The following is a 15,071-nucleotide window of genomic DNA, read 5'->3' on the forward strand; positions in this document are numbered from 1 at the left end:
TAATGACCAAACGTATTAAAATGATTCCCTTTGTCATGTAGTATGGATCAGTTTAAATTAACTCTATCTTCTATAGCTATAAAAGTTTGTTTGTTTGTAATTTATGGACTCGAAAACCGCTGGACAGATTTTCCTGAAAATTTCCAAATATACTACAATATCGCCTGAAAGTAACATAGGCTATATAAATTTTTGAAATTCCACCTGGAATTGGAGATATAACATCAGAATCAGAGGTACCTCCCAAAAATTTAGACTTTAAATGCATATATCTATTGATCGATTGCAGATAAAGTCACCAAATTTCGAATGCGTAAATTTAAAACAAAAATAAATTTGCCAAATAACATTGAAATCGGTTCAAATTAGGTTATAGCTCCCATATACATTTTCGGCCGATTTCAGGTATTTGATGCATCAAACACGCCATGTATATATAATTTCAATGATATTTGGAACGTGTAAAGAAATTTAAAACGAATACACCTTTGTTAAATGATATTGAAATCGGTTCACATTTGGATATGGCTCCCACATATATTTTCGACCGATTTCGTTTATTTGATGCACTAAACACGATATGTATGTTCAATTCCAATGAAATTTGGAATGTGTGACGGGTTTTTGATCAGAAAATAAAGTTTGCAAATTATATTGAAATCGGTTAAGATTTGGATATAGCTGCCATATATATTTTGCGGCCGATTTCACATATTTGATGCACCAAACACGATACGTATGTACGATTCTAATTAAATTCGGCATGAAAGACTAAATTTGGAACAACAAAAATAAATTTGCCAAATTATATTGAAATCGGTTAAGATTTGGATATAGTTTGATACACCAAACACGATATGTATGTTTGATTCCAATATAATTTGGTATAAATGACGGAATTTATTAAAAAAATAAATTTACGAAATCTAATTGCAATCGATACAGATTTGAAAATCTAAACCATTTTTCACAAAATTTTACATATTTGCTTCAAGGCTCAATTTGGTCGCATGTGCCACCTTCCATGCTATTTGGGATAATATTACAACAACATAAAGGACATATCGAACAAAGAAATACACGGACATCCATCAGAAATCCCAATAAAACAAATTTTCCAATTTTATAACAATTTTTTCTTTTAATTCAGACTGCCTGGCGATTTGCTTAACCAATGGGAAAAATTATAACCATCCATTAATACAGACTTTTCATTTTTTTGCAAATATGAAGATACTTGTCAGTTTTAAAACCTCAGTGATACCATGATGATTTACCACTATCTTTTTTAATTCCGAAAAATAAACAAACAAAAAAAAACGGTCCCCCACTAACAGATGATTTATCGCAGGTGAAATTCAGGTCGTTCAATAATGCTTTACAACTTTTTTATCATAAAGAAGGTGACAGTACACACTACTCAAAAAAAACCATATATGCTGATAAAAATTCACGCGCATTCTGCACGAGCTATGACAAGAAAGACAATCCAAGTTATTTTCATTTATTGTGGAATATTTTTAAATCTTTTTATTTTACAATTTATTTTTGTACGTCACGGAAATCTATGAACATAACCACCAGCTTTTAAACAAACATAACAACCAAACATTAACGTTATAAGTCATTATTTACAGTTTAATATTGTATGAAGTTATTGCTACACACGATGATTATATAGATAACGCCACAATATATGGCGGCTTTACTGAGTTGTAGGATAAAATTTTGAAAACTATTTTTTTTTGGCAAGCACGAGTAAAATAGAATGAACATTTACAATCTTCACGAATTACCTTAAGCCATTTCGCAGATACCAAGGTCGTGGAAAGATTACAAAAAAGGAATATAGGTAGATTGTGACAGTTAATCAATGTTTACTTGACATCTCGATTACTTGTATATTCAAATACCTATGAAAACATACAAATTTATTTTAAACTAGCTGGCCCGGGATCGAGATGTCAAGTAAACATTGATTAACTGTCACAATCTACCTATATTCCTTTGACTGATATAAGTGTTCACGTACTGGTCGATTTAAAGTGTTTTAAAATACCTGTACCCATATCTAAGCCGTGGCCTTAAATATTTATACCGTGGACTTCAAATGTGTGGATGTGCTATACAAATCCATTAAAAAGTATATATCAATCGTATCTCCATGTAAGGAAGGGAGGGGAAGGGAGCAATAATTTGGAATTTACTGTATTTCGTAGACTTTATAATTGAAGGCTGAATGATTTAAGAATAGCCAAAGTTAATTACTTTTTTAAACCCATTAGCACCTCAGATTGTGCTCTTAAGTCCCCCTAACCATGTCGGTTTGTTTGAAATTTTTGTATAAGATTTCCACCCCAAATATACATTTTTAGCCAAATCCTTTGAAATATGGTACAATCAGGGGGTACCTTTATATGGGCACTACTCGGAAACATCGACCTACATTGAAAACTTTCTTCTGCCCCTTATAATCCAATATGATAAATAGAGGGCAAATCAAAAATATAGCTATTTTACACCCATTACCGTAAGATGGGAATTAATTTTATTTGCCATTTAAATTGTAAGTTGGAGACCCCATAAAGTCCATATTTTTCATTATAGTATAACTCAATGACGATTCAACAAATATTCGGTCCCGTGCTACTTTCTTATATTTGTCATTTGTTCATGTTTTCACAATTTATTTGATATAGATGTACATCCCAAATCTACGTTCCCAACCAATATTCTCTTGGGGGTTACAAATTACAAAATTTTCTTTTCTGACCACACATTAGATGTGAAAGTGGACTTGGGGATACTCCAATGTGGGGACTTTGCTTAAATAAATTCTTATGAGGCAATTATCTGTATGATGGTTCCCTACCCAAGGTAGCATATATACAATTTTTTAGCCAAATCAATTGATAAATGTGGTCAAGACCAATATGGGCCCTACTTACGCGAAAAGGTTCTCTACCCCCTTAGACACAAAGATGCCAAATAAGGGCCAAAAAATGAAGAAAGTGGCCAAGACCCCAAAAAGAGCTTATATCATACGATGTAACCATCGTAAAATGAAATCGGAAGAATAGAAATCCTTTTCTTACTAAGAGTCCCATTCGCTCTACTATTTTCCACCCTATATATTTGGTATTTTACTGATTGTACTCCCAAAGAATTTTGCATTTTGAGCTCTCATTGGACGGATTATTGCCACATGAAAGAAGTTGGTCCACGCTTTGAAATGAGCCCCATTAGGCTTTTTCGGTAATTTTTGTTTGTTTAAATGTGTTCGCATCTTCCAGCTGAACCAGGATGTCGGCCCTGGAGTTGAAAGGTAGATGTCAGTTAACATCGTATTTCGCACTTATTTCATTTTTTTGGTGAAAAATTGTATATAGTGAAAAATTATTCCTTATTTTGTTCACAAAAAATCCACTGAATTCAATGTGATAATAGAAATTGAAAAAAATTGACAAAAGAAGAATAACAAATTGACGCTGATTTTTACAGCAAATGTTTAAAGATCCTTACAAAGTTTATCAATAGAATGTACTATTATTTTAAAATTCGATTCCATTGAAATTTTTTTTTCGATTTCGGACAGGAGACAATTCCGAATTTGTATCAGTCCAGCGGTGCTTAAGTTATAAGAGTAGTAACTAACACAACTTTCTTTTAGATAGATAATAATTTTTTCCATATTTTTTACCTTATAGCTGGAAATGGATTGTCTTCAAATTACACACACATCACAATATTTTTAATAACCCAAGGCCTGGTGTGAAAATCGAATATATCGGTCGACTCCTTCATATACCTCCCCCACAAAGGGTCAAAATTTTGAAAATCCATGAAGGTCATATAATGCGAAATTCACATCCGAATCTATTCCGACTTGACACATCTCAATATTTCCATCAACACAAGATTTGTTATAAAGATGGTAGAGATCGGACCAATTCTTCAACTACCTGTCCCACATAGGGCTCAAGATTTTGAAAAACCAAAGGCTCAAAGAAAGCGAATAAAATGTCCTCAAATTTCACATAAACAAGGGTCACAATTTCTAATACTTTTATCTGTCATAACTTGCGAAACAAGTCAGCGATTCTTTACATCTTGCTATATCTAAATATTTCTCTCAACAAGAAACCTGAGATGAATACGGAATTTATGTTTTCCCACAAAGTGGATATAAATATTTGATTTTCTTGTAATTTTGCCCATATCAATATATGCCCTGTTCCAGTATCAGCAAGAATCTACTAGTTTTGTAATTTTCTTCGATAACGTAAAGAGAAAATCGATCATCTTAGTAAAAACTTTTACATTCTTGGACTTCTGGAACAGACCAATTTTTATATGTATTAGATGAAGCATTAAAATGGAATACTTCGGTCGACTATACTTGGTATCTCATGCACATTTTAACATTTTCTAAAAATTATCATATGTGTCGTATTTATTTAGGTCCGATACGAAATAGACAATATTGTCGTATTCCCACAGAACCCACTCCATAGAGGGTCAACAGTTTGAGTTTTATTAATTATAGGTTGTCAAAATTGAAAAATATTTACAACATTGTAATAATTAAGTTATCGGCAACTTTCATATCTCACCACAAACAATAGACAAATGAATGGCTGACTTCAACACATTATTTACTTTTGCATAAATTAAATGAGATTGAATTAAGAAAAATTGCAAGACGAATCAATTTGTTATGTGGTGATTAAAATTATAGCAGAATATTGAAATATATTTTGTTGCAGAGAATTTAAAACAATGATACATATATTAGATTGGGTGCAGCGAAGATTTATTACAAGTTTGCATTTTCGCACAAACACAAAATAGAAACCAGTAAAGAAAGTCCTACACCACATCGCTAATTATTTAACAATTAAATGTTTTTACCCTTTGGTGCACAATTAATTTGAAAGCGGATAAATATAAATATATATGGTAGCTATATCCAAATCGGAACCAATCTCGATAAAGTTTGGCAAAGATATTTCTGAGCTGTATTTGATATATTTCCCTGAATATCGTTGTTACGGAGTGCATATTACGGCTGTGGTTAACAAATATAAAAAATCGGATGAACAGAATATATGGGAGCTATAGCTATATCTGAACCGATCTTCGCCAAATTTGACATACTAGCTTCTAGACTCAATTCGGTCGTATGTGCCAAATTCCATATTAAACGTTTGGTGCACAATAAAAGGTAAATCGGACGAAGTCATATATGGGAGCTGCGGAGGACAAAAATAACAAATCGGATGAACAATATATATGGGAGCTATAGCTATATCTGAACCGATTTTGATCACACGTTTGGTGTACAATAAAAAGCAAATCGGACGAAGATATATATAGGAGCTATATCAAAATTTTGACCGATTTTCTCCAATTTCAATAGGGTTCGTCCTTGGGCCAAACAAATGATTTGTGCAAAATTTCATCTGGATAGGGCAAATAATGCAAACTGTACTTTGTTTACAAAAATACATGGACATGGACGGACGGACGGACAGAAGGACGGACGGACATGCATAAATCGATTCAGAATGTGATTTTATGCAGATCATCAAACTATGGATTTATCTCGTTTCCTTTTGCCTGGTACAAACAAATGCACAAGACATAATACCCTTACCACCTTGGGGTGTAGAGTATAACTATTAATGCAAAAGAATGCAGTTCGGATAGAGTAGTTTTTAACTGCGAGTCTGAAATACCGTGGAAAATGAAGCTGGAGTTAATAAAATACCATATACCAATATGGGTAGGTAGAACCCATTACTTACACCCTAATACCAAATTTGGCACAAATCAGAAAAAAAAAAATTGGCTAAAATCATCAAAATATCGAATATTGTGGTGTATCATTATATAGACTATACAAAACGTGAACCAAATTTCAAACCCCTACGTCAAATAATGTGGGCTATATCATGATTTCAACAGACAGTCGGACATACTTAAATTGACTTAGAATCTAATCTAAATGTGTATATCTTTTATGGGGTCTCCGACGAATATTTAGAAGTGTTACAAATGGAATGACAAATTTAATATTCCCTACTTTCCAAGGTGGGATCATAAAAATACGTAAAAGTTGAAGAACCATAAATTTGATATGTTATGTTTCTAATGAAAACGAACATTTGGCAGATGTATTTTTGTGCTGTATAAGATAATATGGCACCAAATATCATTGTTTTGGAGTACATATTACAAATGTGATGGACATAAACACTAAATCGGATGAAACGTATTTATGGGAGCTATAGCAATATCTGGAACGATTTTAACCAAATTTGAAGTATTTGCTTTTTTTTTCTCCCCAATGGAGTGCATTTTATGGTTGTGGAGGACTACCATAATAAATCGGATAAAGAATGTATATGCAAGCTATAGCTATGTCTGAACCAGAGGGCTGCAATGAGTATGATCGAGTAGGCTTGATCACACACATTGGAAATACAATCAAACTCAATCAGTCGGTCAGATGCAACATGTTCATTCGAGTTACTCAAGCCAAACGAAAAAGTTGTGATCAAACATGTATTGATCGAAGTTTTGTGATCGCAATCAAACAGCTCACATGAGTTATTTGTTTAAGAACTTATGTTGAATTGTTCATAACGGGTCGATCATCTATGAGGAGTCTTGTCGGTTTGATTCATCCCAGTTAAGTGAGTGATTTGATTTGATTAAAACACAAATGTTCGAAACTGAGCGAAATCATGATTGTAATTTTACAAAGGATTTCATAACTAAAAGCTGTCCCCATAAAAAAATTGGTGCAAATTATATTTAAACAATGTTTTCGTTTTATTTGGTTTTTTGGTGTGTTAGACTTCAGTGAATTATTAAAAAAAAAAAAATTAAATTTTTTAATAAAGAAACACATCATTGGTATTTAGAAAACTAAAAATGTTTAAATATTTTTTTTATTTTACAATATTGGTCAAGATTTTTCACAAACTTCGACCTCTTCGTTTACCTACACCTGTGTAGTTTCTACTTGCAACAATTTCGTTCGCACTATCACAATATTCTTCCATTTCAAATATTAAAAAAGTCAAAATAAACTGTCCTAACTTGATTAAATGGTTGAATAAACAATGACGCTGAGCGAACTCGATTCAAAGAAGACAATCACGGTTGTGATTGCTCATTTACATTCATGTGTTCGATCAACTCACGTTGCTGAACACATCAAACCGTCTCGAACGCTCATGTTTGATTGTGAGTGAAGTGATTCAAACTGAGCGTTCGATTCGATCCGAAGCGAAAACGGTCATTTCATTCAGATCAAACTAAACGACTGCATCAACAAAAATCAGGTAAGAAACCGAGTATGCTTGAATTTTTGCATACTCGTTGCAGCCCTCTGGTCGGAACCATTTTTCACAAAATTTGACAAATTTTTTTCAAGGCTCAATTTGGTCGCATGTGCCAACTTCCATCCTTTTTGGGCCAATATTAAACATTTGGTGCACAGTAAAAGACACATCAGACGAAGATATATATGCGAGGAACATCTTAATTTTGATTCTTGATCGGATAAATAAATACATGGACAAACGGACATCCATAAATCGAATCAGATTTTGATTCTATTTTCTTCAAGGCTCAATTTGGTCGCATGTGCCAACTTCCGTACGAATATATATATATATATATATATGTATACATATATATATATATATATATATATATATATATATATATATATATATATATATATATATATATATATATATATAAAGTACTAACAAGGAACTCGTTGTGTGGATTTTCAGATAATTCCACTGGAAAATGTGGCTAAAATTATCGAAATATGAATATTGGGGGATGTACAGTTATATTGAGGATATACTATATCGTGGACCTATATGGACAATTCTCTTTCAGGGGGTAAAGTACTCACAATGAACTCCTTGTGTGGAATTTCAGACAATTCCGTTGAAAAATGTGGCTAAAATCATCAAAATACCGAATATCGGGGATACCGTTATATGGGGGCTATACGATATCGTGGACCGATATAGCCCATCTTCGAACTTGACCTGTCTGCAAACAAAGACAGATCTGTGCAAAATTTTAGCAGCCTTTCTTAATTCGTTTTGACTGCAGCGTGATTACAACAGACGGACAAACAGGGCTCAAGAATATATATACTTTGTAGGGTCTAAAATTATTATTTCGATGAGTTACAAACAGAATGATGAACTTAATATACCCTCCATACTATGTATGGCGGAGGGCATTACAAAATTCTAATAGAAATCCCAATAAAACAAATTTTTCAATATTATAACACATGCCTTGTCTTGCGATTTGCTTAACCACGGGGAAAATTATAACCATCCATTAATACTGACTTTTCATTTTTGGGAAAATATGACGATACTTGTCAGCTTTAGAACCTCAGTGATGCACCTTTAAATTCACCACTATCTTCTTAAATGCAAAAAATAAACAACAAAAAATAAAAGTCCTGTTTTATCACAGGTGAAATTCCGGTCGTTCAATAATGTTTTACAAATATTTTATCTTAAAGAAAAACAAACCATATATGCTGATAAAACTTCACGCGCATTCCACACGAGCGATACCGGGAAAAACAATCCAAGTTATTTTCATTTATTGCGGAATATTTTTAAATCTTTTTATTTCACAATTTATTTTTGTACGTCAGGGAAATCTATGAAAATAACCACTAGTCTATTCAACAAACATAATAACCGAACATCAATGTTATAAGTCATTATTTACAGTTTTATATTGTATGAAGTTATTGCTGTACACGATGATTATATAGATAACGCCACAACGTATGGCTATACGGTTATACTGAGTTATATGGCGCGCAAATATGGGCATATACAAATTTTGAGTACGTAGGCAAATTAGAAATTTACTTCTGGAAGAAAATATTAAAACTCCCAAATTTCACACCAACATACATATTAAGATTAGAAACCGACATGGAACATAGCCATATCCTCTCCTTGAAAACCCATTTGGATTATATCATTCGAGCCATATTTGATTACAATAGCGACCGATTACCTCACAAACTGGCGAAAATAGTTCTGCAAAAAGACATTTACTGGGCAAAGCATATTCGTGCACTCTTAATGCAAAACAATATCGAACCATTTAATTTAAATAGTACCAAAAGCGAAGTTGTGGAAAAAAAAGATCACCTCCTAAAGACATTAGATTACAAATATTGGTGCGATGCCATAAATAGAGCCAATCAAGCGACCCGAATTTACTCGAAGCTAGACCCATCAGTAGGTCAAACTTACATCAACTCGCTGTTAACCTCAGAGGAGAAAATGTGGATATTCAAAGCCAGAAGCGATATTATCAAACTTAATCTCAATAATATAGATGCAAATAGGAACCCACTCTGCTCCTTATGCAACTTGATGGAAGCTGAAAATCTTCAACATTTTCTTTGTAACTGCCCCATATTTAAAGAATTTAGAATTATGTTCTTCAAAAAGACACTGCTTAAGGAAGATGACCTTATAAATATTTTAAATGGATATATTGTAAATTGGAAATATGTCGCAAGTTTTATAAAAATTTGTACACAATATAGAAATCAGCTATTATCTGAATTTAACTTTTAAATCCCAATTTGTATTTTCAAACAATGTCTTAAAAAAATAATAATAAAAAAAAAAAACAAGTAAGCAAAGGCTACAGTCGAGCGGGGCCGACCGTTGAATACCCTACAACACTATAATAAATGATACAGTTTATATAGGCCAGATGCTCGAAAGAATTCCACAAGATATTGTGACAAATAATAAAAGAAAACCATCAGGTTTCGTTCTAATTTTCGAATAATAGAAACTATTTGGCTTTTGCAATGACCGGTAACCTCCATTCAAATGTGCATGAGGATCGGGCGATAATTACGACCTCCTGACAATTTTGCGGTTTTTTGGTCCATTTCAACCCCTAAATATATGGCGATTATCTCCAAAAAGAGTAGGCTTCTATTCTGACCTTCATCTTATCCCCATGCAAAATTTCATAAGGATCGGGCCATAAATGCGATCTGTATATGATATCCTGATATCCTAACTACTTAGTTTTGTTAGCTGTAGAAATATTACCAAATGTTTAATTCAAAATGAAAATATGCCAAAAATATGACAAAATTGAAAAAATATGAGAAAATTTTACAAAATCAATGTTTTCATCTTTAGAGTGATATTTTAATGCGATTTTTCAGACGTTTTTTCTTTCCTGCCAAGAGGCCATTCTGAATTAATGAGAACTGTCGAAATCAGTTCAGCCGTTCTCGACATATAAGAGATTTTTCAAGCATATCTTCTTTGATAAACATATATGTCGCACATATTTTGCTATATATCCGTTTTGTTGGATGTTAACATCAATGTAAAGGCCAGAAGTAACCTTGTCATGGCTTTGTGATTTCGCCGGGATTTAAAATATTCGCGGTTTCATGAAAAATTTTGAATTTTTTCAACACAAAAGATATGGTCTATTTTACCCGCTAAATATTATCCGATGACCACCCAAATTGGTAGGCTTCTTCCCCGCCCTAAACTCTAGCTACATGCGAAATTCCGCGTCGATTGGTCTATAATTGCGACCTGTAGAGCAACTGCAAAATCAGGAATTTTTTTAGTTTTTGGTCCATTTCAACCCCTAAATATTATGCGATCATCTCCAAAAGAAATAGGGTTCTATTCTGACCTTAACCCCACCTACATTCTAAATTTCGTGAAGATCGGGCCATAATTGCGACCTGTAGAGTGATTACAATTTAACATGGACAGACGGACAGACGGACAGACGGACGGACGGACATACATAGCTAGATCGACTCAGCTCGGCGAGCTAGGAAGATCCATATATACTTTCCTATATGGGAAACCAATATTTCGAGGTGTTACATAAATTCTGGCCCAATCAAACTTATAATACCCCCAACACATAGTGTTGTAGGGTATAATAAAAAAAAAATACAACATAAGCTACAGACAGACAGCCATAGGCTATTGTCTAATTGATATTATATATCTGATTTTTTATTTAAAATTACACAAAAGTTTAATTTAATATTACATACACTGTAACGAATTTGAAATGTTTAAATAAAAAATACTCTACTACTACTACTGAGTTATAGGAGGAATTTTTTAAAACTCATCACTGTTTTTTTTTTTTTTTGTAGCAATCACGAGTAAAATAGAAAGTACATCTACAATCTTCATAAATTACCTTATACGGTGGTGTTGTAAACTAACTAAATACGTTAAAATGTAACCATCTTAAACAATTTCATAGATACCAAGTGTTCATGGATAAGTGAACATGTTTTTATAATAAAAGAGAATAGCGGGGCTAACTAGTGTAGATGAGAGGGATTTGTTAAACAGGGATCTTTTTAATACAGTCCATATTATATAAGATAAGAAAATTTGGTGAACAGACCTTTGAGTTAGAAATAAATTATTCAATTGCTGCATGTGGTATATTTGAGTTAGATTACTGGATGAAATCTTAACTCATACTGATAAGGAAGTGCAGCATGTTTGCTTGCCACAAGTGAGATAGCTACGCATGTTTTATGACCTCCCTAGAATTTATGGCGGCATGGTACACAGACATGTGTAGATTTGTATTTCTCTATTGCTCTTTCTCTCTCGCTCTCTCTAACACTTTATGCTAGACTAGGTTAAGAAAAATTATCATAAGTAGAACTTAAGAATTATTTTAAATGAATAAAAACAGTGTAGTAACAATAGTCAATCGGTGCATACATTCTTCCGCGTACACCAAGGTCGGGGAAATATTATAAAAAAGGAATATAGATAGATTGAGTCATTTAATCAATGAAAACATCCAAATTTATATATTGCTCTAAAGGCCACAATTATCAACCAATCGGCACGAAAATTTGCATGAAGTTAGAGTTCAGGGCTGAGCAGAAGCCTGCTAATTTGTCGTCGGACAATATTTAGCGGGAAAAATAGAACATATCTTTTATTCAAAAACAACAAGAGAATTTCCACTAAACCGCTAATTTTTTTGATCCCGGCGAAATCACCAATACATTAAAAGGTCACTTCTAACCATTACAGTGATGCTGATAGCCAAGATATAGGATATATAGCAAAATACGTGCAATATACAGGGTGGGATGAAAAAACTACAACCAACTTCAGACTGCTGTCATTGCTAAGCCACTCGTCCGACAGCTGTTAAAATTATTAGCATTTTGGTGAGAATTTTTCAGAAAAAAAGTTATTTGTGATGGAATTCAAGCGCAATAGTGTGATTTGTTTATATTTGACTGGAAAACCATAAGTGGCTATCGTTAGAGCACTCCACCATTTAAATGTGAATAAATCTTTGGTGCCTCGTACCATCGCTCGTTACCGTGATACTGGTAGCGTAGCCTGACGTCAAGAAAGTGGACGGAAGAAAACAGCAATATCAGCAGAAATAGTTCGAAAAGTGGTCTGAACATATCGCAATATTCCATTCGGCAAATATTAAAAAAAATTAGCTCGGGGTAAAGCCATTGAAATTCCAAAAAGTGCAAGAATTTACACCCCAACAGAAAGAAAATAGACTTAAAAGAGCTAATGAGTTGCTTCGCTTGGCCGAAAGTGGTGAACTGCCGAATTTGGTTATCTTCGATGAGAAAACATTCGTTATCCAGCAGTTTGTAAACAAACAAAATGATCGTGTTTACTTGTCAAAGAGGTCAGCTGAAAATGTGCACCTTCGGTTGGCCACCAGAACTCATTCGCCGGCCATGGTGATGGTGTGGGCCACCATTACAGCCGAAGGTCGCTCTCCGCTTGCATTAATCGACCGTGGCATCAAAATAAAAGCCGAATATAATCGCGAAAATATTCTGGAGGCTGTATTAAAACCTTGGGCACGCAAACATTTTGGCCGCAGACCTTGGACATTTCAACAGGACTCAACACCATCGCACTCAGCACGCGCCACCCAAGAATGGTTACAAAATGAGGTTCCTCGCTTCATTTCCAGCGCACAATGGCCACCAACATTTCCGGATACCAATCCATTGAACTATTGTGTCTGGAGTATTTTCAAAAGCAAGGTTGGCACTAAAAAATACCAAAGTGTCGATCACCTCAAGCAAGCGCTTCGCCGGGAATGGGCCAAAATATCGCAGAGCAACATTCGGGCAGCTGGTGACGGTTTCATTGGCCGTTTGAAGGCCATAATTCGTGCCAAAGGTGACCAATTCGAACAAATCTAAACTTATTCCAAAGTAGGATGATATTTCCGATATTTTCCACAATTCATTCATTCCATAAATTAAAAAAAAAATTAAAAATTATGGCCTTTGGCTTTGTTGCAGTTTTTTATCTCACCCTGTAGATTTTCAAAACTGGAAAATCTTTACAACATTACAATCATTGCTCACAAACAATAGACAAATGAATGGCTGACTTCAACACCTTATTTATTTTTGCATAAATTAAAAATCTTTTGAATTGAAACAAATTGCAAGACGAATCATTTTGTTGTATGGTGATTGAATTTATAGACTGAATAAAAAATAGTAATTTACAATTGAAATAAAATAGGAGCTATTGATGCAAAGAATACAATATGGTTAGTGTAGACTTCAATCTCATGTCCCAACGTATATCCTATATTCCTTATCATACAATCTAAATGTATCGAAATAAAATCTCGAATGTAAGTGATTGCAACGTTTTTTATAATAGGGGGATTTTTTCTGTGTGTACATTTTTATATTCCACAATATTGTGTGTGTTGGGGTATTTCAAGTTTGATTGGGCCATTGGTCATCACCCACCAAGCTGAGTCGATCTAGTTATGTGTGCCATCTCTCCATGTTAGAATATTATCAAACTAGAGGTCGCAATTACGAAACTCTTCGTTGATTTATGATTAAAATAGAAGAACTAGAAGCGTATCGATTTTGAAGACGTACCCAAATTACTTATAAAATTTGGAATTTTAAATTTGGAATCTCAATTATAGACCAATCGACGGAATTTTTCCAGGGGTTAGGGTTTTAAGGAGGGTAGAATCCTACCATTTTGGATGGTCACCGGATAATATTTGACGTGTGAAATGGACCATCATTTTTGTTGAAATAGCAAAATTTCCATTACACCACGAATATTTTAACACTGAAAGTCACTTTCCGCCGAAATCGCAAACACACGAAAAACGCACAATTCTGGTTTTTACATTGATTCTAACATAGTAGAAGCATAAAGTCCAGTATATTTTCAAAAAAGTTGAATTTGAATTGTCTCGACAGAGGGCGTAAATATAGGGCAATAGATACGGATTTTACATGGTCCGTGGTTTAGGTAAAAAACGATGATAAACAGTTTGCATTTTTACAAAAAAAATATATATTTTTTATTAAATATTAATACAAAGTCTACTATTTATGTATTGTAAGATAAATAGTATGGCATTAACTCAGCAATATAAAAAAATATTTATAATAATAAAAATCCATTAGGCTCCCCTGCCACATGAATACTGCAATCTAGAACAAGATAACCCTATATTAACCAGAGATAATAATTAACATGACCATTAAAATAAACGTTCAATTTATATTTATTTCAAGCATCAAATGGACCACATGATGCATGAAATGTTTTTGCGAACCTAACAAATAACCAAAACATTATTTGTAAACACTAACTCTTGAAAATTAGAAAAACATTTATTTGAAATTAAGCAGTACAATTATGTAACTTAATATCTGAAGGAATTTGTTCAGATCTGCAGAAACGTAACTTAATATCTGAAGGAATTTGTTCAGATCTGCAGAAACGTTAACGCAAATTATTGTAAACTATCGTATGTTAGGCCTTATGGTTAAAATGAATTAAATTTAAAATATGTGCTTTCAAATTTTAATTGAACTTTAACGAATCAAAAATTTAAAAAACTTTTATAAAATGTATCGACCCTTTAACATACTTTTTGCTTTCGCGCAAATTTTAAATATTCGAATATACATATGTATG

This window comes from Musca domestica, unplaced genomic scaffold (genome assembly GCF_030504385.1).
Source record: "Musca domestica strain aabys unplaced genomic scaffold, Musca_domestica.polishedcontigs.V.1.1 1, whole genome shotgun sequence".
NCBI classification, from domain to species: domain Eukaryota; kingdom Metazoa; phylum Arthropoda; class Insecta; order Diptera; family Muscidae; genus Musca; species Musca domestica.